Genomic DNA, 25,250 nt, shown 5'->3' on the forward strand with positions numbered 1-25,250 from the left:
ACATTGGGTAGAAAAAATGACCGCCAAATTATTAAATCAAATGAATGGTTCATATTGTTCAGGTTTTAATTTTTTTCTTTTAAGATTTTCTAATTTATCCTTAATTATATGATTATCCATTTAACTTTTCCGTTAATTCACCGTTAGTCTAATTCTAATATTAAAGTCTAATATAGAATTATAACTACACCATTAATCTAATTCTAATATTAAAGTCTTAATAGAACTTAACCACAAATACTAATGTCGGAATCTCCTCAAACAATATTAGTATATATTTAATATTTTATGCCCTAATTTTTATTTGTTCTCCCTTATGTCCCGTATTTGGTTTCAACCATACCTATACAATTATTTTATTGACAATTATAATCAATCTTGACATATTATCTTGCATTTGTAAACTTAGAATTACCTATTTAACCCGCACGGGCTTAGCTCAATGGTTTAGTGGGTAGTATTTGGGAGAAGAGACCAAAGTTTGAACCTCGGCGGCGGCAGTGCGGGAATTATGTCCAAAGTGGGCAGATTCCTTGTGCGTATCAGCATTTGGCCCTGTCTGCTGAACCATTGAGTCACCGTCCCACAATGCTCTGTCAGGTCGGAGTGTGGGGGGCCCTTGGGGTTGGGGACTCAACCTTTGGGAGAAGAATTATCTATTTAAATACGCAAATTCAACCTTCAATTATCTATGCATGAACAATTTCAATATAATCCTGCCTTAATATACTTTAAAGTACTTATTTAAAAAAAAAAAAAAAAAGCATTGGGCATTATCTCAATCGCGCAATGCGCGTAAAAAACTAGTTTGTATAATAAGTGTATAACTCCACTAAGCATGTTCAGCCTATGCGTCTTGTAAGTACAAGGTAAATCAAGGATAGTTATGCTGTCATCCGGCATACGGATGCCAAAACGACGTCGTTTTATTAAAAAACGCGCGTCTCCCCTTTAAAAAAAATTCAGGTTCGATTCTCAGCAACAACATTATATTGTTCATTCATTCTGGAATTTTAGTTCATAGATTATGGAATTATAGTTCATTGATTATGGAATTATAGTTCATCGATTATGGAATTGTAATTCATCGATTTTGAAATTTTAGTTTATAGATTATGGAATTTTAGTTCATTCATTTTGAAATTTTTAGTTCATCGATTATGGAATTATAGTTCATCGATTATGGAATTTTAGTTCATATGTTGTTGCTGGGAATCGAACTTGATTTTTTTTTTTTTAAGGGGAGACGCGCGTTTTATTAAAACGACGTCGTTTTTACATCCGTATGCACCATGCATGGTGCATACGGATGCACAGCATAATTTGCCGTAAATCAACTTAACAGCTTAAGACAGTTGATATTTGAACTATTAATACAAAGCTCTGGAGTCTGGACCATTTTTTTTTTCCCTCGAGTAAGAGTCTAAGAGACCAAATGTCGAAATGCAAAGTGCAACCCATAAAAAGCAGGTAGAACTCATATCCAAGAATTCAACAAAAACAAAGAATCTTGAAGACTTGAAACAAACTTAATAATACAGGTGTTAACAAACACTTTTTTTTTTTTTTTTTTTTTTTTTTTTAAGAAAAAAAAACCGAAATACTCATAAAAATGAAATTTATAACAGCCAATGCAATTTTTTTTTTCTTTGGGCTACTACCTGTTTACGGCATAAATATGAGTTCAAACTTTCAATCCTATACTTAAGCAATTTAAATTACTTCCACTACCCATTGATGTATGAATGAGATTGCATAGGCCCCTTTCAGATTAAGTCACCCAGTGACGTCTTATCCCACATGAACAAAATTAGTTCGATGAAACTTATGATCCGACCAAAAAAAAAAAAAATTATTTGAGAGAACACATTTTGGTACCGATGTAAAATTTTAATATACTAAATTATAAATTGAGTTAATTTTATTTTTAGTCTTAGATTTATAAGTGACATTCCACTTTTACAGGGCGTTTGGTTGGAGGGATTTTAAATTCCCTTCCCACTTAATTCCCACCTAATTCCAAAGGCCATTAAATTCCGTAGTTTGGTTGAAGGGAATTGCAATTCCATGGAATTGCAATTCCCCCATTTTCATGGAATTAAAATCCCATGTCCCCCCCTGGTATTTTAATTCCTGGGAAAAAAAGATAGTGATGAGTCAAAATTATCCCTTCCTTTTTTAACCTAAAATTAATGTCTAACAACAATAATAAACATTTTTGACTTTATACTACTTATTCCCTTTCAATTCCCATGTATACCAAACATTGGAATTGAAATTCCCAGTAATTCTATTCTTATCAACCAAACACTGGAATTTAAATTCCCACTTTATTCACAGTAATTCAACTCCCATGGAATTACAATTCCTTTCCCACATAATTCCCTCCCTCCAACCAAACGCCCTGTTAGTCTTTTTTTTCAAAACATCCCTTTTGATCCTACTATTATTGTGATATGACAATTTTTTGTTCTTTGTCAACAAAATTGTTTAAATGCACTTAAATACAAGACATTTTGGTCTTCAAATAGAGAGTTTGTTTTTTTAAATAAAAAAAAAATAGCGGGTCAACCTATTTTGTAAAAATAGATATCAAAATGCTATTATATTGTATTTAATGTCATTTCAACGATTTTGTCGACATAACACAAAAAATGATCATTTCACAATAATACTATGACCAAAGGTGGATGTAAAAGTGTACAACTAAATATAAATTTAGAAAAAAAATGGAATTAACTCATTATAAATATATAAGTTCCACAAAACATGAATTATTCAATTTTGAATTTCTTCTCATCACTACTTATGGTATAAAAAGTGCCATTATAGGCTGTCGAAAAAGGTGAGAGAAGAAGAGGGAAAAGCCAAAAAAACCTAAATGAAATTTGTTACATTTCATTCATTTGATAGGGATTTAGGAGGCTCCAAACTTATATTTGTTAATTTTTTTAAAATGTTTCCTAAAAGTTAAACTACTATAAATATACCATGTTCTATAAATAAGGAGGCATGGCATACTACCTCCTCTCTATTTTGACGCAAAGAGCCATACATGTACAATGCAATAATTAATTACAAAATAAAAACATTTTAGTGTATTTTAGGCAAAAGGTAATCACTTAAATTAGAAATAAATCTCACGCGATTAGAGAGAGGATTTGGGGTTTGGTAGGTCGATGCTCTTTTTTTGTATTCCATAATAATCTTTTCAAAAAAGAAAATTTCTTTGGTGTCTTTATTGTTGGCATTGCAAGGATGATGGGGTCACAAAAGTGTCCTTTTGTTGTTTCTTTCTTTCTTTCTTTCTTTCAATTTTTTTCTTCTTTTCACACACATCACTTGCATGTTTAGTTCAAACAAATATGTTTCCTATTTCACTTTTTTTTTTTTAAAAAAAAAAAATAAAAATAAATTAGTAAGTAATTGGTAGTGGCGATGAGATATGTAGGGTAGTAATTGATGGAAGTACGGGTGGTGATAAGTTTTCATATTGGTTTTTTTTTATACAGGAGGGGGTTCGAATTCTCAACTCTTTTTTAAAGGATGAGAGTGCACGGTCACCAACCAAGCTAGTTAGTTAGAATAGCTGATGTTGATAAGTTGATTACTAATATATAACTAATAAGTAGATATGTGGAAATAACATATACATAAACTTATGTATGTTTCGTACTTAAAATATACTTTTACAGGGTGTTTGGTTAGAGGGATTTTAAATTCTCTTCCCACTTAATTCCCACCTAATTTCAAAGGCCATTAAATTCCGTAGTTTGGTTGGAGGGAATTGCAATTCCATGGAATTGCAATTCCCCCATTTTCATGGAATTAAAATCCCATGTCCCTGGTATTTTAATTCCTGGGAAAAAAAGATAGTTATGAGTCAAAATTACTCATTCCTTTTTTAACCTAAAATTAATGTCTAACAACAATAATAGACATTTTTGACTTTATACTACTTATTCCCTTTCAATTCCCATGTATACCAAACATTGGAATTGAAATTCCCAGTAATTCTATTCCTGTCAACCAAACACTGGAATTTAAATTCTCACTTTATTCCCAATAATTCAACTCCCATGGAATTACAATTCCTTTCCCACATAATTCCCCCCTCCAACCAAACGCCCTGTTAGTGCTTGTTTAAAATGATATTATTAAGTTAGAAAACATTACTTTTTATTTATTGTTTTCTAGTTAGATTTATAAAAAAAATCATTCATTTTGGATGGGGAATTATGTTTATATTATTGTTTTTTCCAAAACTTTTGAAGAATTTTCAGTAATTGACTAAGACTTCTGTAAAACATTTTATCTAAGAAAATTATATAGTTTTTGTTTTTTTAAAACCCGTCCATTTTTGTGACTAATAATGAATGTTACAACTCTTTATATTTAGTATCTATCAATAATTTGCTAAAATTATCCTTAGCCGATCAATTGGCTTGGTTGGTAACCACAAGCCATTTGCCAATTAAGATTATAAGGTGGGTTTCACTTAGAGTGCACATTAGAGTAACCACTAGGGATTTTTTCATAAATCAAAGTAAATTGCTAAAATTTATCACAAATTAATTAGTTAAGGTTACAATTTTTAAATTTTATAGTATGCTAGAAGAACTAGTGCAAAAAAATTGGTTGAGATAACAGCTTTTTATTGAACATAACATTCCAAAAAAAAAAAAAAATCCAAAAAAATTTCCCCTATTAGTCCTTTTTTAGTGTAACGAAGAAAACTCGCAATCATTATCCAATGTAATAATTCGCAAATCACACATGAAAAGTATACAATACTAAAAAAAATTAAATCTTGTATAACAAGCTTGATCGAAAAATTGTTGACAAAAATTAAAATCGTACCTTTTTGTTTTTGTTAGTCCACTTATTTATTTATTTATTTATTTATATGCATGTGGTGATTTATTTATGGGAAAATGGCAATTTTTCTCCCTGAGTTATATACTTTACTTATAGCATTGTTTCCCCTGAATTATTTAGGTAAGCACATTAGCCTCCTCAATTATTCTAAAAGTGGTGATTTCCCCCCCCCCCTCCCCCCCCCCTTGGATATATTAAATTGACATTTCTACCCTTAAAGAAAATATTTTATTTATTTTACTTCTCCAACAAATTATTGCGTATACGTAGGGATGACCACGGTTCAGTTCGAACTGAACCGGACACTATAGCAATCGACCGGTTAATTATGATTTAGATCTAGAACCCAATATTTGGATTTCGATTTATTAAAATTATGAATTAAAAAAATTAGATCCTAAACCGTGAAATGACAGTTCCGGATCCGGTTCGCGATTTTGAACCGTCTTTATTTTAAAATTTTATTTTTTTATTTTAAAATAATCTAAATTCAACAATAAATGTATTTTATTTTTTCAGTTTGGAACATGAACCGGCCGTTCCGGTTCGCGATTTTAATAAACTCTAAATATCGAATTTTGTTTCTAAATTATATTGTAATTGGAATATTTCGGTTTGGTTGCTATAGTGTCTGTTCGGTTTGAACCAAATTATTGTCATAATTTGTTGGAGAAGGAAAATAAATAAAATATTTATTTTAAAAATAAATATGTCCATTTAACATTTAAGAAGGAAAAACAGTCATTTGAACAATTCAAAGAAAAAAGTGCTATAAGTATATAACTTAGGGGGAAAAAGGTGCTATTTTCCCCTTTATTTATTATGTGAGTTACACTCGACTTATAGCCTTAATGCGACTCTTTATCCAAGCTAGTCCTGATGTCTTTAATGAACAAACAAGGACATCCTAAGAATTTTTAATGAACTCCAGTTGTTTTTGCTTTGTTTTCTTGGGGCAGTTTTGACGAAGTCACACATAGCATAATAGTATTAAATAAAGACTTTAATATCAGTTAAGATCCAACTGAGGTTTGAATTCAAAAAAAAATTATAATTAAAATAAAAAGATAAAACTATAGAGAGAAAACAAAATTATCAAAATTCATCATCATCTAATGAGGCGTTTGGTTAGAGGGAATTACAATTTCATTCCCACCTAATTTCCACATAATTTTGAAGGCAACCAAATTCCTTCGTTTGGTTGGAGGGAATTGCAATTCCGCGGAATTGCAATTCCCTCATTTTCATGGAACTAGAATATCATGCCCCTCCTTGGTATTTCCATTCCATGGATTTTAGGAAGAATAAAAAGTAACTTTGAAACAAAATTATCCTTCTCTATTTTAACCTAAAATTGATGTTTGACATCTCTATTTTGATTATAGAGTGTCTTCTTCTTCTACTCTTAACACAGAACATCAATTAGTAGGCCAACCTCAATCAAATATGTTTTATCGAAACTCCCTTATCTATTTTATTGGTTTCATTATGCAATTCTAGGGTTCATTTATACAACTTTTTACATAAATTTTCAAAAGGAAAATTTGAATTGGGTCATTTAAGATTTCTAATAACAATAACAATAACAATAACAATAACAATAACAATAACAATAACAATAACAATAATAATAATAATAATAATAATAATAATAATAATAATAATAATAAGCATGGGCATTTCGGACTTTATACGTACTATTTATTCCCTTTCAATTCTCATGTATACCAAACATTAGAATTGAAATTTTCAGTAATTCTATTCCTGCAAACCAAATACTGAAATTTAAATTACTACTTTATTCTCACATTATTCTTCTCCCAAGGAATTGAAATTCCTTTCCCACCTAATTTCTGTCTTCAAACCGAACGCCTTGTAAATGGTAATAGAACTATTTTTCATTCATAATTAAACTTATCCCATCTTGAGTTTAAAAAAAAAAAAAAAAAAAAAAAGAATCTTGAATGATAACAATTAGTAAATTAAATATAAATAGTCAAGGGACCATTCTTAGAATTAAAACTATCAAAAGACATTTATTTAAGTGGATGATACTTGACCAAAGACTTTGTGATCGAACGATATAACTCTGGCCCATTAAATGAGAGGCTTCAAGTTCAAACTCTAATTTGGGACATTGACTTAAAAAAAAAAAAAAAGATGATACTTGAGTTTATGCAATATTACTTTTAAAAAGATGTCTGAAAGGGAATTTAAGTAGATGCGGAATTTGAAAATTCAAATGATTTAAATGCATGCAATTAAAGCCCATTTTGAAGACACCCAATACATAGACTTTGATTCCGGTGACAACATTACATTGGATTAATTAATATACTGCAAAATTGACAGGCTGTGTGTGTTAGTCTTCTGATCTTATTCCCACTCACATGATGTGAGAAAGGATGCTGCAATAACACATCATCATCATCATCATCCAACACACGAGAAACCATAATTGTATAGTAGCAAATGAATTCAAGTTTCAAAGTTTTCTTTTTCCTCACTTACCTTTCAAAATGATTAGTGGATTGAAGCTTTGTTGTGTAATGAAAATTCAAGAACATGCTAATTGCTTCATTACCTAGTTTTATGTATATAGTTAATATTTCCGGAGTATACTTCCCTTTACGTTTCGTGTAACTGTTTAGAAACTGGTTAGGTCACCGAGATGAATTGGATCCGACCTTGATCGGTCACAAGTTCGGTATTCCTGACTTTTGGCGCTATGACCGAGCTAAGCCAAAGCTTGCAGTAATGATCAGTTTAGATAGGAATGACCCTATCGAGCAGAATACTTGAGAATTTGGACGTGGACTTCAGGCTTTAATCCAATCTCATCTCAGTGGATGATCAGGAATCTAAGCACACATGGCTACCTAGGCCTTGTTCCCTAGCCCACCGACTGCATGCACAACACGTGTCAACCATACCGAGAGCTCGACATGTATGTGTCCCTTTCTCACCGCTATAAATACTGCATTTAATGCTGAGGCGAGACTTTTTGGCCTTTTTCACTCTCTGACCTGGTGTTATTACCCGAGCTTAGGATTAAAACCAACAAGCATAATTTAGGATCTTCTTACGACCCAACCCTAATATTCATACGTATTAGTGAATACTTCCATATTTACAACATCATTCACCATTTTTATTTTACCAAAACTCAATTCAATGTTTTTTTTTTTTTTTTTTAAACTAAGTTTCCCGCTTCGGTGTCTTATATCATGGACATCATAAACCTGTCCCCAATGCCTATGGGTAGGGGTGACCACGGTTCGGTTAATCGTGCACTGTTGAACTGGAACCGGAACCGAACTGTCCGTACGGTTTCGGTTCCGGTTCCTAACCGGAACCAATATGGTTCCGGTTAAGGTTCGAGATGAAATGGAACCGGAACCGGAAAAAATAAAAAATTGTAGTGTTTTTTATTTTATTTTATTTTTTAAAATAAATACGGTTAGAACCGGAACCGGAACCTTATTATAAGGTTTCGGTTCCGGTTCCGGTTCCGATTTGTCCATTTGCGAAATCGGAGCCGAAGGTTCCGAACCGAAACCGAAACCACAGTCATCCCTACCTATGGGGAAGTAAACCGGGCCAATAAACTCAATACAAACCATATATTTTTATGTAGGAATTGAATTTCATCCCGCTATTGAGAGCTAGTACATACTCCATTCAAAGCTAAACATGAACTACTCTTGACATAGATTTTTTTTTTTTTTTTTTTTTTTTTTTTTTTTTTTTTTTACTAATCATATATTTGAGAGATTATAATAACGTCAATTAGCGACCTAAAACTTATAGCAAATAGGTTATGATTTCGAATTATGGTATAGTACATGAGTAATTATTATTAATTTAAAAGAAAAAAAGTGAAAGATATTAAAAAGTATGAACCTAAGATTAGTGATTTTAATCTTAAAGTGATATTTCTCTTATCCAGCGGTATCCAATTCTCAGCTTTTTTCTCACCCTGCATGCCTTTCTCAGGATATTTTATTATAATTATTTTTTGGCTAAAAAAATGGGATATTAAAAAAAGAAAAAACTTTTTTGTATAGTAGTCAAATGAATGTTTGTTGACCTAACTTGAATTGGTCAAAATGCAGTGTTGGAGGGGGCATATTTTATATAATAAAAAGATTCATTCCACCAAATGGACAAAATAAGCCAACCTTCAAACCCCACCCTAGCTTTCATCTCCTTTTTTTTTTTTTTTAATTTTTATTTTTTAATCTTATGTATATTAAATTATTAATATTAATTTCTTATACTAATATATACTTTTTTTTTTATTTATGTATCTAATTTAATTAACAAGAATATAATTTATATTATTTATAATTTTTTTTTTACATTGCACCCTTTGTCTCAAAAGGAGCAAGTCAATTAAACTTCTTAAGATTTACCTCAAAATAGTAAATAAGACAAATAAAATGTAATAAATGGAACAATTAATATGATGTTTGTGAATAAAAGTTCTGTATCAAAACAAGATATGAAAAGTTGTATTAAACAAAAAATACAATTTTTTTTTTTTTTTAAAAACAGTTTGGTACTTCGGAAAACAAGACAAAAAAAAAATCTTTAAAAATATAATAAATACTAAAGAAAACAAATGAGAAAAAAATGAGATAATTTGGTTTTCAAATTGTAAATATCATATGTAAAGGGTACATATCAGAGTAATGCATAGGTTAATGTACAATTTCTGAAAAGAAGAATGTTCTTTTCCGTTCCAATTAATTTATATATTGATGTTCACTGTCCTCTTGATGATGTGTAATTAAAATTCTTTTTATTCATCGATTATCATGAATTGACCTATCTCAACTAGTGTTAGGAAAATGAATCGCCCTAAAAAAAGTAGATGAATGGGTAGAACATCATTCTTATACTTAATAATATCTTGAGTTCGATTTTTGCCAACATTCTCTCGATTAAGTGGGTCATATATGCGATGGGTTTCCTAGTGCATGCGTTTACACAATGCACACATGCATTTAGGTAGTGTCTACAGTTTCACTCGTCACTCAAAAAAAAAAAAAATGAAATGCGAAGAAAATTAGGAGGTTATTACTCTGTTTTTGTTTTGTTTTTTGTTTTTCCTTTTTAAATGGGGGGGTTAGGAGGTGGGGGTTTGGGGGGGGGGGGTTAGTTACAAATTATGGGTATGAGAGATGACAGAAATTTAAATCCAAGCTTAATACCTATAAATAGATAGGAAATCTTAAATATGGAGGTAATTATGTAAATATGTAATCTATAAATTATTTATTTGATATTAAATTTAAAACATCTTATTTATTATAACATTATATTGTCAGATACAATTATGAGTGCAATTTAATATATGAAGTGAGTTCATGATGTAGACTTTTAAAATATACTGTACTTATTTCATCATATACAACATACAATATGAGTTCTTTTATTGAATATATCATAATATAATGGAAACACTGCCATTTTCATTGATGACATCTCTAATCATTAAAAACCAAGAAAACTTCAATCTGATTTGGAGAATTTTAATATGTTAGAAACTTCATAGTTTTTTTTTTTTTTTTTTTTTTTTTTTTTTTTTTTTTTTTTTTTTTTTTTTTTTTATAATCTTAACTTGAAAAGGGGTGGTCGAATAGGTATAGCATAATTGCATCAACAGCATTCGTAACAAGTTGAGAACAAATATCATCAAGAGAAATATAGAAAACTTACAAACTAATAAAGAAGTTATTCAATCAACGTAACATATAAATACATTATTTGAGCTATAGCAACTTATTTCATATTATTATTATTATTATTATTTTTGTTTTGTTTTGTTTTTGTTTTTGTTTTTGTTATTGTTTGTTTGTTTGTTTTTGTTTGTTTTTGTTTTTTTTTTTTTTTTGTTTTTTGCAAGTTACATTAGTTTTTTTTATTTTTATTTTTATTAAATAGTTTTTAAATTCAAAGTTTAGAAACTAAATCAGAATTTTGTATAGTTTGTCAGAGAAAGAATGATATCATCTTCGGAGTTGAACACATCATTCTGTATATAAAAACCCTGGCCTATACTTTATTTTTGGTCTGACTTCTTTTGCCCCTTTTATGGGCAATTGTTTCTTAACAAAATATTAATCATGATTGGTTAAGTAATAATAAATTTGTACCCAAGAAATATCATAAATTTGTAGATCAGTTGAATCACATTTCGTGATTTATCTTATTTACCCAACTTGTAATCTACAGACCACATGGTAGAAGTTGTGAAGGACTCTTAATTAAGTTTGTAGTTCAAACTTAATATAATATACTAAACGTCTAGATAGTGATTTTTATTTTTATTTTTAAAATCAAATATTCATGAATACTAGAAGTTATTAACTATGTTGAACATTATTGAATGGTTCTTTAAATTCACCATCTATTCACTATGACTCTATGCGTATCTACCTCAACTCAAACTATTACTCCATTTTTAAGTATATATATTTTAATTTTGGGACTATGCTAATTACCAATTATGATACATCTTATTTGAAATCAAACAATATATTATGAGCGTAGATCTTTGTCAATTGACTAACACCCATGTAGTTGGCCTGCAAAATTGGTTGGATTTTTAGCTCAAGATAGATTGTTACTTGTAGCGAACAAGAATGCTAGAAGATACCTTTATGAGATAATCATCTGCCGTTCTATTCTGTTTCCGATAATTATGCACAATCCAAATCACCACCGGTCCCGCATAAGGTTCTTACATTTCTTCCAACTCACAGCAGTGGATGCACATAATTTTCACAGCAGTGGATAAAGAACACACTCACGCATATTAAGCACACAACTCACGCATCTTAGGCACAAGACTCACACACCTTTAAGTACAAAACTCACACACATTAACATTACATAGCCACACACATTAAGTACAAATCTCAGGCATATTAAGCACAATACTCACGCACAATCGCACATTGAGTACAAACCTCACACACATTAATCAACCGCACGGAAAGCATTCAACCGTACGGAACCTTACACTATATATATATATATATATATATATATATATATATATATATATATATATATATATATATATATGAATCTTATTGGACTAGGATTTTTTTTTTTCACTGCTGGAAATTAGTGTTTTTCCGACCTCATTCCGACCACCAAAAAACTTGGTCGTAAAAAGTAATTTTTTTAAATTTTTTCGACGAACAGTTAGAGTGGTCGGAAAGTGATCGGTATTTCTGATCACTATTTAAATCGTGGTCGGAAATATTTCGTCCAAATGTAATTTTTTAAATTGAAGTGTTCTTGCGACCACACAAGTTGTCGGAAATATTTTTTTCTACAGGTTAAATGTTTAGAAAGACATACTTTAAAAAGAAAAAAAAAAGTCTATTAAAGACATAGTCAGCTTTTCAAAAACAAAAATACATGGTCAACAGCATCAGAAGACAGCCAACAATCTCCAACACTAACCCTAGATCTCTCTTCGCGACTTCTTCGCCACCGCCATTCCGCCCCGCCTCCGCCTCCGCCTCTGCCACAGCCAGTCGACAGACCGCCCAGACGCCAGGTCGCTAGTCCAGTCCGGCAGTTGCAGCAGTCAGCGCCCAGCAGCCCTCCGCCTTCACAGTCGCAGCAGTCGCACCAGGTCGCCGGTCGCCCCTCACTCTCTCAGCAGGCAGCAAAAACAGGTTGTTACATACATTTAGGGTTCTTTATTTCTTAATCTATTGTTAGGGCATTGGCCTTCACTTTGAAATAGTCCTAGGTTACATAAGGATATGTGTAGGTATCTATGTACCTAACTTCATACATCCTTCCATGATTGATTCCACTTCGTCAAGTTCAATAACATATCAGTTTTCTAACACTAGAATTCATATTATTTTGTAAACTTTTTGTTTTCTTTTGAACTATTATAACCTGTACATGTTTTATATTTTGTGATATTTCTCATTTTACAGAAAATTCCTCTTGATTTTTTGAGGGGTGATAAATTTCAAGAAGCAGCAGAGAACTATATTAAACCTCTCATGACTAAAGTATGCTTTGATTTCTGTGAATATATGCATCAGTTATTTGTATTCATGTACACGCATGATAAATTGTTTAATCTGATTGGGTATGTATGTGTGATTTACCAAGTTTTGTTTGTTAAATTGGGATGCATTGCTGTTTGGAATTAACACCATCGTTTTTTCTTCTGATTTTTTTTTTTTTGGGAAGCAGGGCTATATGGGGTTAGGATGATTCCTATGTATGCATTGGCAACTTGCAAAGGGGAGTTTGACATGATTTCAATAGACAAAAGAGAATTGTTTCGAAATTACAAAGTGTACACATACCTGCTATCCAATGGCGCTTTCATGCACACCAGTATGAGGTCGGGATGCTTGCTGGTGCTACCATCGGGGATCAAGTATATCTCTGGACACCATTTTAAAGCCACAGGTTTGCTTTCACATCTAGCACACAAATTATGTTTGGCACAATGGCACATGTATGTATGCGTCTACTTTACACCTACATACTTTGATAATTCAAAAGTTTTGAATAGAAAGTTGTTCATTCATGTGATTAGTGAAGATAACATTTTCTTATAATATAAAGAGTATGAATTTCATTTAGAGGGAAATAGTGAAACACTATATATCACAGCTAATGCAGATATTTTATGGACACTCATAACTGATTTGTTTGTTTACACATAAGTTATCTCACTAGAAAGTCAACACCCTACTCCTGCTAGGATGCCTAAACAAACCTGTTCTCTTTCCTTTTATTCTTTCTTAGAGTGGGTGTGCTTTGACTGTACAATTTTTTCCTTTTATGTGTATCTCTTTCCCTTTCTTACTCTATTTAGCTAATACTTCTGTCAATGGATACCTCTGTCTATGGATTTCTTATCTGCCAGCTCTTTTAATCTAAGTATACCCTCTTTGGCTTTTCCCCTTCTTATGTTATTTTTCCTCCCTTTTATCGGAATTAAAAGGACAGGACAAAATAATCAAAAGTTTTTTTGATACCCAGCTTGCTTTAATCTTGTATAATACTGGTTTATATTTTCTCTCCTTGAAGATGGATTCTTTGAAGAGTGAGATAGAAGTTGTTCATAAAATTTTGGAAATATATTTAGCTCTAGCATTGTTCTCATATTTTGATTGTAGTCTCAAATCCTTAAACAGCTTTTCCTTGGAAATATAACATTTTTCTTTGCAGGAATCCTTTGTTGTTTTCTCTTAATTTCAAAATTGTGTTTGTTTGCCGTCTCATTATCTGGTTCTTCTTTGCTCCTTTTGCATTTATTCTAGAAACTTTATAGAGTTTTAACGTTTAGTCTTCACAGACTTTGCTGTTGGTCATACTGTTTCTGAAATGGCAATATAATCTCACTTATAACAAATAATAATTGCTCAAAGAATTTATCCATTTTTTGGCAGGTCTTTGCAACCTAGGGCCCTTGCAGTAACCTTATGTGGTTCACCACTATACGGTGGATGCCAAACTTGCTTCCATCTTTGCTTGGACACGAGGACTTGCTCACAGGTACAACATTCTTCGATTTTCCAAGCTTACACCTGTGCATAGAGTTTGTCTGCTAATTGCTTTACTCACTACATATATAACGCAGTTAACGATTGTAATATTATGCAAATAGGGCTAAGTTGGACAACAACGATAGACTCTTGGATTTCACCGAGAAGCTTGAAGCAGCTTGCATTGGTGCTGTGGAGTCTGGAAAGATGACCAAGGATCTTGCACTTATCATCCATGGGTCAAAGTGAGTGTCACCCCCACGGCCCACCCCCACCCCCTTTAGTATATCTCTTAAAAAATTTTGTAGTTAGACTTGATCAAGAACATTACCCCATTGTGTTTATAATGTTGTCTTCTAATTATGTAGGCTTTCAAGGGACACATATCTAAACATTGAAGAATTCATTGACGCTGTGGCAGATGAACTGAAAGCTAAACTCTTGAAAGCCAAGGCATAATTGATAAATGTATGTATACATGCTTCTTTATTATTGATGCTGGATTCATTGGATTTGAATTGAATACCAAACCCATTTCTTATTCTCACCATCCATATGTTCTAGGCTTGGATGCAGCAGTAGAAATGACATTGTATTTGACAGAGAACAGAAAACAGAAATAACACCTCGTGACAAGAGTATTGATTTCTTTTATACAAATAATCATGATCTGTTCAATTGCTTTATTATTTTTTTTTTGTGTTTGCTTTCAAGTTCAAAACTAAATATTCTTTAATCAATTTTGCAGCCATTATTATGCTGTCAAAGTAAATTCTTTATTGAACTATTATCTAATCCTTTACTCATTAAAGAAACTTAATACTTTTTGTGGGTTTGCTTGCTTGTTTTCACCACCAAGTCATGTGATGGTCTGGCACAAATTTGATTCTAGTCTACATACTAATTCTTGAGAAATAAAAAACAAACTCATGATCATTATGTTCTTGATTTTTTGATAACTAATACACTACTACAGGATTCCATCGACTCCACTTTTCATTGTGCTCTATTCACGATTCCCTCAACTTTTCATAGTTTTGGTGATAACTTTAGAGAGGATGATTGTAGTAGCTGGCTGGTTCCATCTGTGAATCGAAAGGCAACTGAAAAGGTTCCCAAATAATTATGTTCACTCTGTTAGTTGTGTTAGTGAAGTTAGAATTGAAAACCTTTTTATATGTCCTCGAGCACTTAGAATAAGACGGCATCAATATATATCCATAGAATCATAGATTGTGTTTCAGTATGATCTTTCTAGAATTCCAGATTCAGTTTTATATAATCATGGGAATAGTTAAGATGTGTTTGTAGTTTATACTTAAGGAATAGTTTGCACTTGATTTGGCTCCTCTCTCTATATAATAGAAATGCAAATGTTAATCTTTTTTTACTTATTTCTGTATAAATATGTAGTATTATATGTTATAATATATGCTATATATCTTTGTGGGGTATTGGTACATGGTGTTTCTAGTCCTGTGAATTGTTCAATATGCTTTATTGGAAGGATTTAGTTATGAAAACTTGCTTTAATTTATTGTTAAGGTTTTAGTCTTACTAACCTTGTCATTCCCTAATTTCTGACATAAATTTCTTCTGGTTAGATATCTGTGCGCTTGCTATTATATTTTCAGTGAACAAAGAAGAGTTATGTTGACTTCTATTTCTATCTTCAGGAAATCTTAGTTGTTTATTTTTTGTTCCAGTGCAAGGTGTTTATGTGAAGAATTTCTTTCATATAAAGGAGTTTTGAAATTGATCTTGTATATGGACATTTTAGTGGATGAACTGAAGATATGAATCACCAGCAGGAAGATGATGTGATATCGTCTGGCTCTTCATCACCAGATTCAATATCATCACACTTTGGTGGAATGAGTTATCCCTCATTGTTCAGTTCCAAGCCAAACTACCTATGGTTCTTCTCAAACAAAGGTCTGTTTAATATCAACGAAACTTATTGTTCTTAGGTTTATTTAAAATGGTCTTGGTTCTTAGATTTAGTGCAAATAGTTGAGAACTCTCTATGAGCTGACTAGGTATAGTTATTGCTTATAAGAATTTGATGAGAAGTTGCATCTGCTCTCGATGAGTGCAACGCTAAAGATGAATTAGTCACAAATTCACAAAAATGGCGGAAGAAGCCATTGCAGGTGATAACTTCATTTCTTTGTTTATTCATGTTGTATTGATGATTCTTTCAATTTTTTTCCCGTTTCTGCAAAGTCCTTCGAACTAACTTTTGTGCAATTTGTTAATTGATGCAAAATTTAGCTCACAAGAAAGTGGAGGCTGAAATTATGTGTCTGAAGGAAGAGTTAGAAGAATGGAAGGCTAACTCACCTTAACAGTGCGTTGAAGGATTGTATGCAGAAATGAAGGAAGAGCTGGCTGTTTATGGACCTATATCAAATGATATCTCCTCCATATCAAGCCATGGAACGAAGGAACATCAAAGTGTTTCTACTGAAGCTTGGGCTTGTGCTTTGATATCTGAACTAGAGCATTTCAAGAATCATAAGGACCAGAAGAGTAACTCTTGAACAGAAAACAATTGGAGTTTCAGAGATGAGGCTAATGGATGATTTTGTCGAAATGGAAAAACTAGCATATGAAATGTGTATTTTATGTTTTTTAGCAAATATCTTACCAGCTTGCAACAATATATATATATATATATATATATATATATATATATATATATATATATATATATTCATTTCATTACAGAGATCTCTCTGTAATGAAATGAATTTTTTTTATTGACTGCCTCCAGTTTTCCGACCACCAAAGTGGTCGAAAGTTTCGACCACGGGTGGTCAGAAATCTGGACTCGCCTAACAATTCTTTTGGCCATTTTTTCCGACGGCCTTAGAAAAGTGGTGACTCTTTCCGACCACTCTCTCTGGTGGTTGGAAATAGCTAGGGGTATTTTTCCGGATACCCAAATTGGTCGGAAAAGAGGTCGGAACAGGCGTTTCCGACCTAATTAAGGCCATTTCCGACCATTTTTCGGTGGTCGGAAAATGGCAAATTTCCAGCAGTGTTTTTTTTTTTTTTTAATTTGGTATTCAAATGTCCAATTAACTTCTATATATGTGTATTTTAAGTATTTTCTAACAAATACCAGAAAAAAATTTTAAGCCATGTTCTCTCTCAACAAGCATAATTTCAAAAAAATAAAAAAATAAAAAAAATAATGAGCGAAATCCGTAGTCACTACACAAGGGCATTCATTAAGTAAACATTGCTTTGTTATCCTACTCGACAAAGGATTACAAGAAAGTAAACCAACTTATGCTACCTATAATTGACCGACTCAAACCAAAACTAAAAAGACCAATAAATTAAACCGCTCTAGCTAGGAGTCGAATTTGTAACTTTGTGATTACCAAAAAAAATTTTCAACCCTAAGCTATAAGTCTATAACTTGTGATGAACTAGCATTGCCACAATAATTAAATATTGAGTAGCTGGTAGACAGTAGCTTGCAAGTTCAAAGAATCAAAATAATGAGCAATTATCATAAGTGATATAGACTAATAGCTTCCCATTACATAAATTATTCTCGGCCTTGTCCTTATATGCTCATATAGTTTGAATTGATTCTTAGAAGAGTTATGCATGTGAAATGGCTTTTTACCTTGCTAGCTCATTTTAATCATCTTTTTAAGGGTAAATTAAAGTGAAAAAATGAGGGTTAGGTAGCTCCCTGTCTGGTAGTCTAGGACATGTGGAAGGTCAAGATGACTGCTAAATTTTCTTTACATATGATATGGTCTGATCTATATGAAGAAATTATTATAATAATAAAGGTGAAGGTGGGGGGGGGGGTGGGGTGGAGGGTCATAAAGTCTAACAAATAATGAGAAAGTGTATCATTGTAATTCTCTTCTTTTATAAAGTATAGAGAGGGAAAAGGGGGGATGGGCCAATGAAGAAGAGAAAACATGGGAAAGCTGGGGAAAATGTTGCTGAGATTGAGACAAATGGCTTGTATCAGCCACATGATTTTAGGGCTTAGCATTGATGGCCCCCACTGGCAAATCACTTCCCACCTGGAAATCACTTTCTTTTGATTTGATTTGAAGATCATTAGCTATCCAATACCCCCCTCCATCCCACTCTACATACCCTTCACTGTTTATCATCTTCAATTCTCTTTTAATTTCCCTCTATTTTGTCATCAAATGTATGCATGCATGTATGTAGTATCATCCTTTTAATTTCTTAAGGAACTAGGGAGCCAAAAAAATCATGTCAAAGGGTTAAAATTATATAAAAAATTTAAGTTAGGCAATCAACATCAATATCGATCATATCAGATATCAATATATATATCGTACATAATTGTACCTGATGTAGGAAATACACCGGGTTATACAAATTGGTACAAGTATTCACAAATAGGATCGTGTATTCGCTAAAGTATGTATGCTCGAGAAGCAGTGACAGGGGGTCGGAGGTTCCCGAATAAGTATGGGTTAGGTAAAAGTTCAAAACTCCCCCCTCTAGGCAATACATGCGTCTTATATAGAGGGCTGAAGGGGACACATGCCGGGAGCTTGACATGTGAGCCACGTGTAATGCATGCACTGGGAGGTTGGAGGCTTTGCTGATAGACCCACGTGTGAAAAGATTCCTGACGTGCTCGTTCTCAATATGATCAGGTAGAGTGTTATTAAACGTATTTGTCTTTTAGAATAAAAGGCGTTCCAGCTCGGGATACTCGGTCCAAACACCAAGGTCAGAACTGAGTTCAGGACAAGATGTACAATAGCTAATATACTGGATGACGAACTTACACCTCGGCTCAGGTCGGGTCGGTCATCGTACAATGTCGAATGTGGTCGGGAGTTATTCCCTATGATATACGGAATACATACTTAGCAGGTATACGACTATAGACCCCGAGGAATATTTCCCATCAAGTAGCCCCCTAGTCCGTTCCCCAACGCTAGGCTACTTCGGAGCAGCTTGAACTATAGTATTCAGCTAGAATCAGTACTTAAAGGCCTTCTACCGGGCTGAGGTTACATGTGGTGATGGTCTACAATAACATACACGGATCACCGTCAAGTCTTTTCTGATGATACGTGCCGCGCTTCGAGGGATGCATTGGGATTTGTTATGAAAATTTTAAATTTTCCCTCCACATCCTATCTATATATAGGGTGTGACGGTTGGCCAGAATCTCACTTCTTTTCACACAATCTTGAGAGCTTCTCGAGTTGAACACTTAATCTCAACGCGGTCAAAGCTTCCAACTGCGTTACTCGGTAAGTTTTCGATGTTGAATTTAGTTCCTTCTTTCTTGAGCGGTTTTAGTTCATAGTCTTCTCGGTTAATTTCGCATTCTAAGTGTCCTCCCCTCCTAAAGGAGAGATTATGTTGGACTTGGACAACCAGAATATCTCGGTCTGGCATTACGACGACGAGGTCGAGATTGGCTCGTTCTCGGTAACATCATACAACACCGTCATAGGAGCTAAGGTAGAGCAATTTTCAGGAGTTCGAGAGGCTTCACCGGGCGCAAGCACATGTCATGTCGAGGCGTCTCTACCCAAGGGCGTCGATCCTTCGAATCGGGTAACATATATACCACCTTCTTCCGACCCCAACCCATCAACTTCTTGCCCAGACACTAACACTCCCATCCCCCAAACTTCTGAGGGCCCCTCACCCCAAATCCGAGACCCCACCTTGGCTAGTGGGAGACTAATTTCTTTTCACTGTTGAATTCTGGAATTGAGAGCACCATATGTTCTATGCCTATTAAATCCTATGGTCTCTCGAAGATTACACCGTGGCCAATCTCCAGGAACCTCGTTATGACTTCAACACCAAATACACTTCGGACACAAAGAAGGTCACAATTGCGACCCCTTCAAGGCCAGCTTAATCGGCCTTAGTAGGTCTAACTTTGACATTTTTATTTCATTAAGTCTACTAGGTTTGGATAAATCACTGAACATATTACTAACTCGTTTACTCAATTATTGTAGGTATGGGTATAGACGAGTCCTTTAAGATTACTCATCCCCGAGCTCCCCGCCCCAAGGTCGCCTTGGGCGGGAAAAAGGCCAGCACATCCGAGGCTACCCCCTCTGTTCTCTCTGGTCTGCCTTTAGCAACAATTGTGCAGACAAGCTCAGGAACCATCCTACCCCAAACTTGAGCTTACAGCAAGAGAGAAAAGGAAACAGCCACCAAGGCAGATGATGAAGCCCGGTCAAAGAATTAGAAGATGGCAGATTCCCTCGACCAAACACATATCATCGATGCATTCCTGCCTGGGGGAAACTTGTAACACCCCGTGTTACGATCCCTAAAACCAATTACCCAAAAGAAAGAATTAAATCACAATAATTAATTAGGAAATGCCCACCATAGTCCATGGGCCCTTATCCCTAAACCCAATCCTTAGTCCTAAAAGGAATAGAGTTAGCAAACCTATAGTAATTAGGCCCTAAGTAACCCTCTTAGATATATAAATAGGGAAAATAAGGAGACACCTAGAACCCCAACCACAATAATCTCTCACCACCCAAAGAGTTCCAAGAATTCCCTTAGAAGAAATCAAGAAATCAAGAAAGCTTAAAGAAAGACCCTTCATAGCCAAGGAATTAATTAAGGCTAAGAGGTAACCCATGTCTCAACAAAACCTACTTTCATAGCTATGATTCCCCTCGTAGGATTTCCCCATAATATTGTGTATTGTTTATTTGTGATATTATTATTGATGATTGATGGGATGATTCCATGGGTGATCTTGATGAGGAGAGGTTCTTGATAATTATGGTGTTCTTGATGATTATATGACGTTCTTGATGATTATATGGTGTTCTTGATGTTCTTAATGATTATATGATGTTCTTGGTAGTTATATGATATTCCTACCGAATCTTGATGAATTGTGTTCTTGTTGATTTAAAAATAATTAGAACCCTAGGTTATATCGTGGGATTCGTATGGTATTATTCTTGGTATATTGGGTGGGAATTCGCATGATTGGGTGTTGATTATGTTTAGAAAAGCATGATAGGTTATGTGCCGTTTGTTTCTTGATTTTGATCCATTAATTGTCTACGTGTGCTATCAATTGCGTTTGAAAGTGTCTAAGCATGGTTTCGGGTTCCACGAAGGTTCCCAGGGCGTTTTTGGTGAAAAAGAGTCAGTGGGGGGTAGGTGGGGGTAGGGGACCCGCCACCTACCCGCGGCCTAGTCGGGCAACGCCGGCAGCGGGCAGCCGGCGGGTGACCCCTCACCCACCGGCTACCCGCTGGTTTGTACCCCACTTCGGGATCCCGGCTTCCCCGTTTGATGTTCCCCCGACCCCCATGGTGTCCCAACGGACTCCGTCTATCGTGCCTATGTCTAGTTTGATTTTCGGGTACCGTTCGTAGGTCGTATGAGTCTTATATATTGCATGCTAGTTGAATTGGTATCCCGTTGACCTAGGTGAAAGAAGTATGAACCCCTTAGGAATATTCTTAGTATGTGAAGGATCACGCATAAGTTTTGTTATACGTTTTCTCCCCCTTCCCAATGTGTTAATGTGGGTTGCATGTGCTTGCTATGTGTTAGGTGTGCATGTTACCCCAATTTGGTTGAGATCAATCGGGCTATACGGGTAGTCGGGTGGGCTAAGAACCATACCGGCTGTTAACCAGGCTGGTAGAGACCTGTCAGGTATATAAGTATTATATAGGACAAAGGTCCACTATACGGGCAGTTGAATGGGTTGAGAACCATCCCAACTGTTAACCAGGCTGGTAGAGACCGATCAGGTATATAAATATTATATAGGAAAAAGGTCCACTATACGGGCAGTTGAATGGGTTGAGAACCATCCCAACTGTTAACCATGCTGGTAGAGACCGGTCAGGTATATAAATATTATATAGGACAAAGGTCCACTATACGGGCAGTTGAATGGGTTGAGAACCATCCCAACTGTTAACCAGGCTGGTAGAGACCGGTCAGGTATATAAATATTATATAGGTCAAAGGTCCACTATACGGGCAGTTGAATGGGTTGAGAACCATCCCAACTGTTAACCAGGCTGGTAAAGACCGGTTAGGTATATAAATATTATATAGAGCTGCGGCTCATCGGTCGGTTGCGATCGACCCCTCCGTAGTGTGAGACGGGGCAGGGTGCTGCTGGGCCGTGTCAGAGCTATATGCGCTGACCCTCATGTATGGGCATGCGATTGGTTCTGTGGCGCCAACAAAGTGTGCTATATGATGAGATGCGAGGGATTGATGATATGACTGTTATGGAAACGTGACCATAGGGCTCTTGCTAGTAATGCTTAATTGTGATTATTGGTTGTGCTTATCTATGACTGTTTCCTATGTGAGAATTGTATATACTTGGTTATGACTGTAGACTGTGTGTACCCCTATTTGTCGAGTCGGTTCCTTGATTTGAAAGCTAGAGTCTCTTAGGATATATCTTCATGCTTTGAAATGACTTTTCGTATATATATATATATATATATATATATATATATATATATATATATATATATATATATATATGTATTGTATTTAAACGCGTTGGAATGGGTTACCAGCATCTCTCGCTGAACAGATATATTTGGCTTTCAGGCACAGAAGAATAAGTCACTCGAGCGCGCTAGATCTTGGAACGTAGAAGTAGATAGTTTCCCCTTTGCCTGCGTGCCATGTTATGCATTTACTTTATTCAGGATATTAGTTAGTTGGCCTGTGCACTTGAGTTCTCTAGCTCAGGTGTGGCATAGCACCCCGTACTCTTTATGTTGTGTTTTTGGGAATTAATGAGATTTCACCTTTATTTTATAAAGTTTTAAATGTCCTGAAAATCTGGGGTGTTACAGTTGGTATTAGAGCCTAAGTTTGACCCTAGGATAAGACTCTTAGACCGGACTTTAAGACATTAAGCTTGAACTCTAGGTATTTAGGAACATAGGATTCAAGAATCTTAGGACGCGCAGTGAGATTGTGAAACCTACACATAACCTCCCCTCCTTTTACTCCTTCCTTACCTGGCGCAAACTTTCCCCCGCTTATCAAGAAGGACACCAAGCCCCAATTTAACATTCTTATAAACATTGACCCAGGAAGACGACAACATGTCGCCCAACAGAAGACAATCAAGGACTCCAGAACCCGCCGCACACGACCCCCTAACCCAAACACTGCAACAACTAACACAAGTCGCCCAAGCACTAAGCGACGTGGCTCTTCGCAACAACAGGCCCCCACCACCTCCATCGAACGCAAACACAGAATTCGCCCGACAAGTCTCTAACCACCGACCACCCACGTTCTCGGGAGAAGAGGATCCCGCAATCCTGGAGGAATGGATCCGAACCCTCGACAAAATTCTCGGGTTAGTAGAGTGCCCAGAAGAACGCCGCGTGGAGATAGCCTCGTTCTACTTTGGACACGAGGCCGATCTTTGGTGGATCCACGAAGGTCCCACTTACCAACAAGAACCGGGGTTCAACTGGGAACACCTCAAAACGCGACTACGAGAGCGATTCTATCCAACACACGTAAGAGCATCCATGTACGAAGAGTTTCTCCATCTGAAACAAGGGACAACTACCGTCATGGAATACCACAAACGATTCCTTGAACTAGCACGCTTCGCACCAGAACTAGTCCCCACCGAGGTAACCAAAATAGAGAGATTTGTATCGGGCCTCAACTTTGAAGCACGAAAAGCACTAGTGGTAAGCAGACCTCGGACTCTCAACGAGGCTTACTCCAGTGCCGCTAATCTCTACCGAATCCAACTACTCCAACGCGGGGTTCAAGAACAAATACGAAAGAGGAACCCCGGAGGAGGGGCACCACCAATAAAGAGAGCAAGAAACGACACCAACACAAGACCAAGTAACCTGACCAACCAAAGGCCACCTCTGGGGAACAACGACGCTAGCACCAGAAGCTTTCCTTGCCCGAGATGCAACAAGAACCATAGAGGCAAGGATTGCATGGGCAATCCCTTGCGATGTTTCAACTGCGGAGAGGATGGACACAAGGCCTTCCTTTGCACCCAACCCCAAAGACCACGCACTACCGCCATGGGACAACATGGGGACGCCGCTCATCGAGGAAACTACAGCGCCCCCGGAAAAATATTCGTCATGAGCCGCACTCAAGCCGACCTCGGGAATGAGAGCAGTCTCGAGGAAGGAAACCTAACCCCAGAAGACGAGGACCACGCAAACCTAGGCTAGGTTAGCAATTTCTTGTAATCACCTTCGTAGTAGAACTACTTATTTAGATTGATTACTTCGGAGATATTATAAATAAAAGATCGGTTCTATTTACGGGGGTAGAACTAGAACTATACAAACTAGCCAAGCCTCACCACTAGAAGACAAAAGAAGGAAAAAGACACGGGCCCCATCATCAAAGAACATAGTGTAACTGTAACACCCCGGATTTTCAAGAACATTTAAAACTTATATAACAAGGATAACATCTCACTAAATCCCAAAGTATAACATAAGCGTACGGGGTGCTATGCCACACCTGGGCTAGAGAACCCAGGTGCACAGGCTATCTAACTAATATCCTCCGAAATATAAATGCATAACATGACACGCAGGCCGAAAGGGAAACTACTCTACTTCTACGCTCCAGTCTAGCGCGCTCCGGTGCTCTAATCCTCTGTGCCTGAAAGCCAAATATATCTGTTCAGCGAGAGATGCTGGTAACCCACTCCAACGCGTTGAAATACAATACATATAGAGATATATATAGATATACGAAAACCATTTTGAGCATGAAGATACATCCTACGAACTCTAGCTTTTAAATCCG

General features: G+C 35.2%; 1 long non-coding RNA gene across 1 annotated transcript; it reads left to right on the top strand.

The window, feature by feature from the left end:
• The first annotated feature begins 14,345 nt into the window (after positions 1–14,345).
• Positions 14,346–15,032, top strand: LOC109168085. Its single transcript, XR_002051972.1, has 4 exons — positions 14,346–14,433; positions 14,546–14,668; positions 14,792–14,891; positions 14,988–15,032. It is a non-coding gene; the product is annotated as an uncharacterized LOC109168085 (long non-coding RNA).
• The last annotated feature ends 10,218 nt before the right edge of the window (positions 15,033–25,250 follow it).

The sequence above is a fragment of the Ipomoea nil genome, unplaced genomic scaffold (genome assembly GCF_001879475.1).
Source record: "Ipomoea nil cultivar Tokyo-kokei standard unplaced genomic scaffold, Asagao_1.1 scaffold3172, whole genome shotgun sequence".
NCBI lineage: Eukaryota > Viridiplantae > Streptophyta > Magnoliopsida > Solanales > Convolvulaceae > Ipomoea > Ipomoea nil.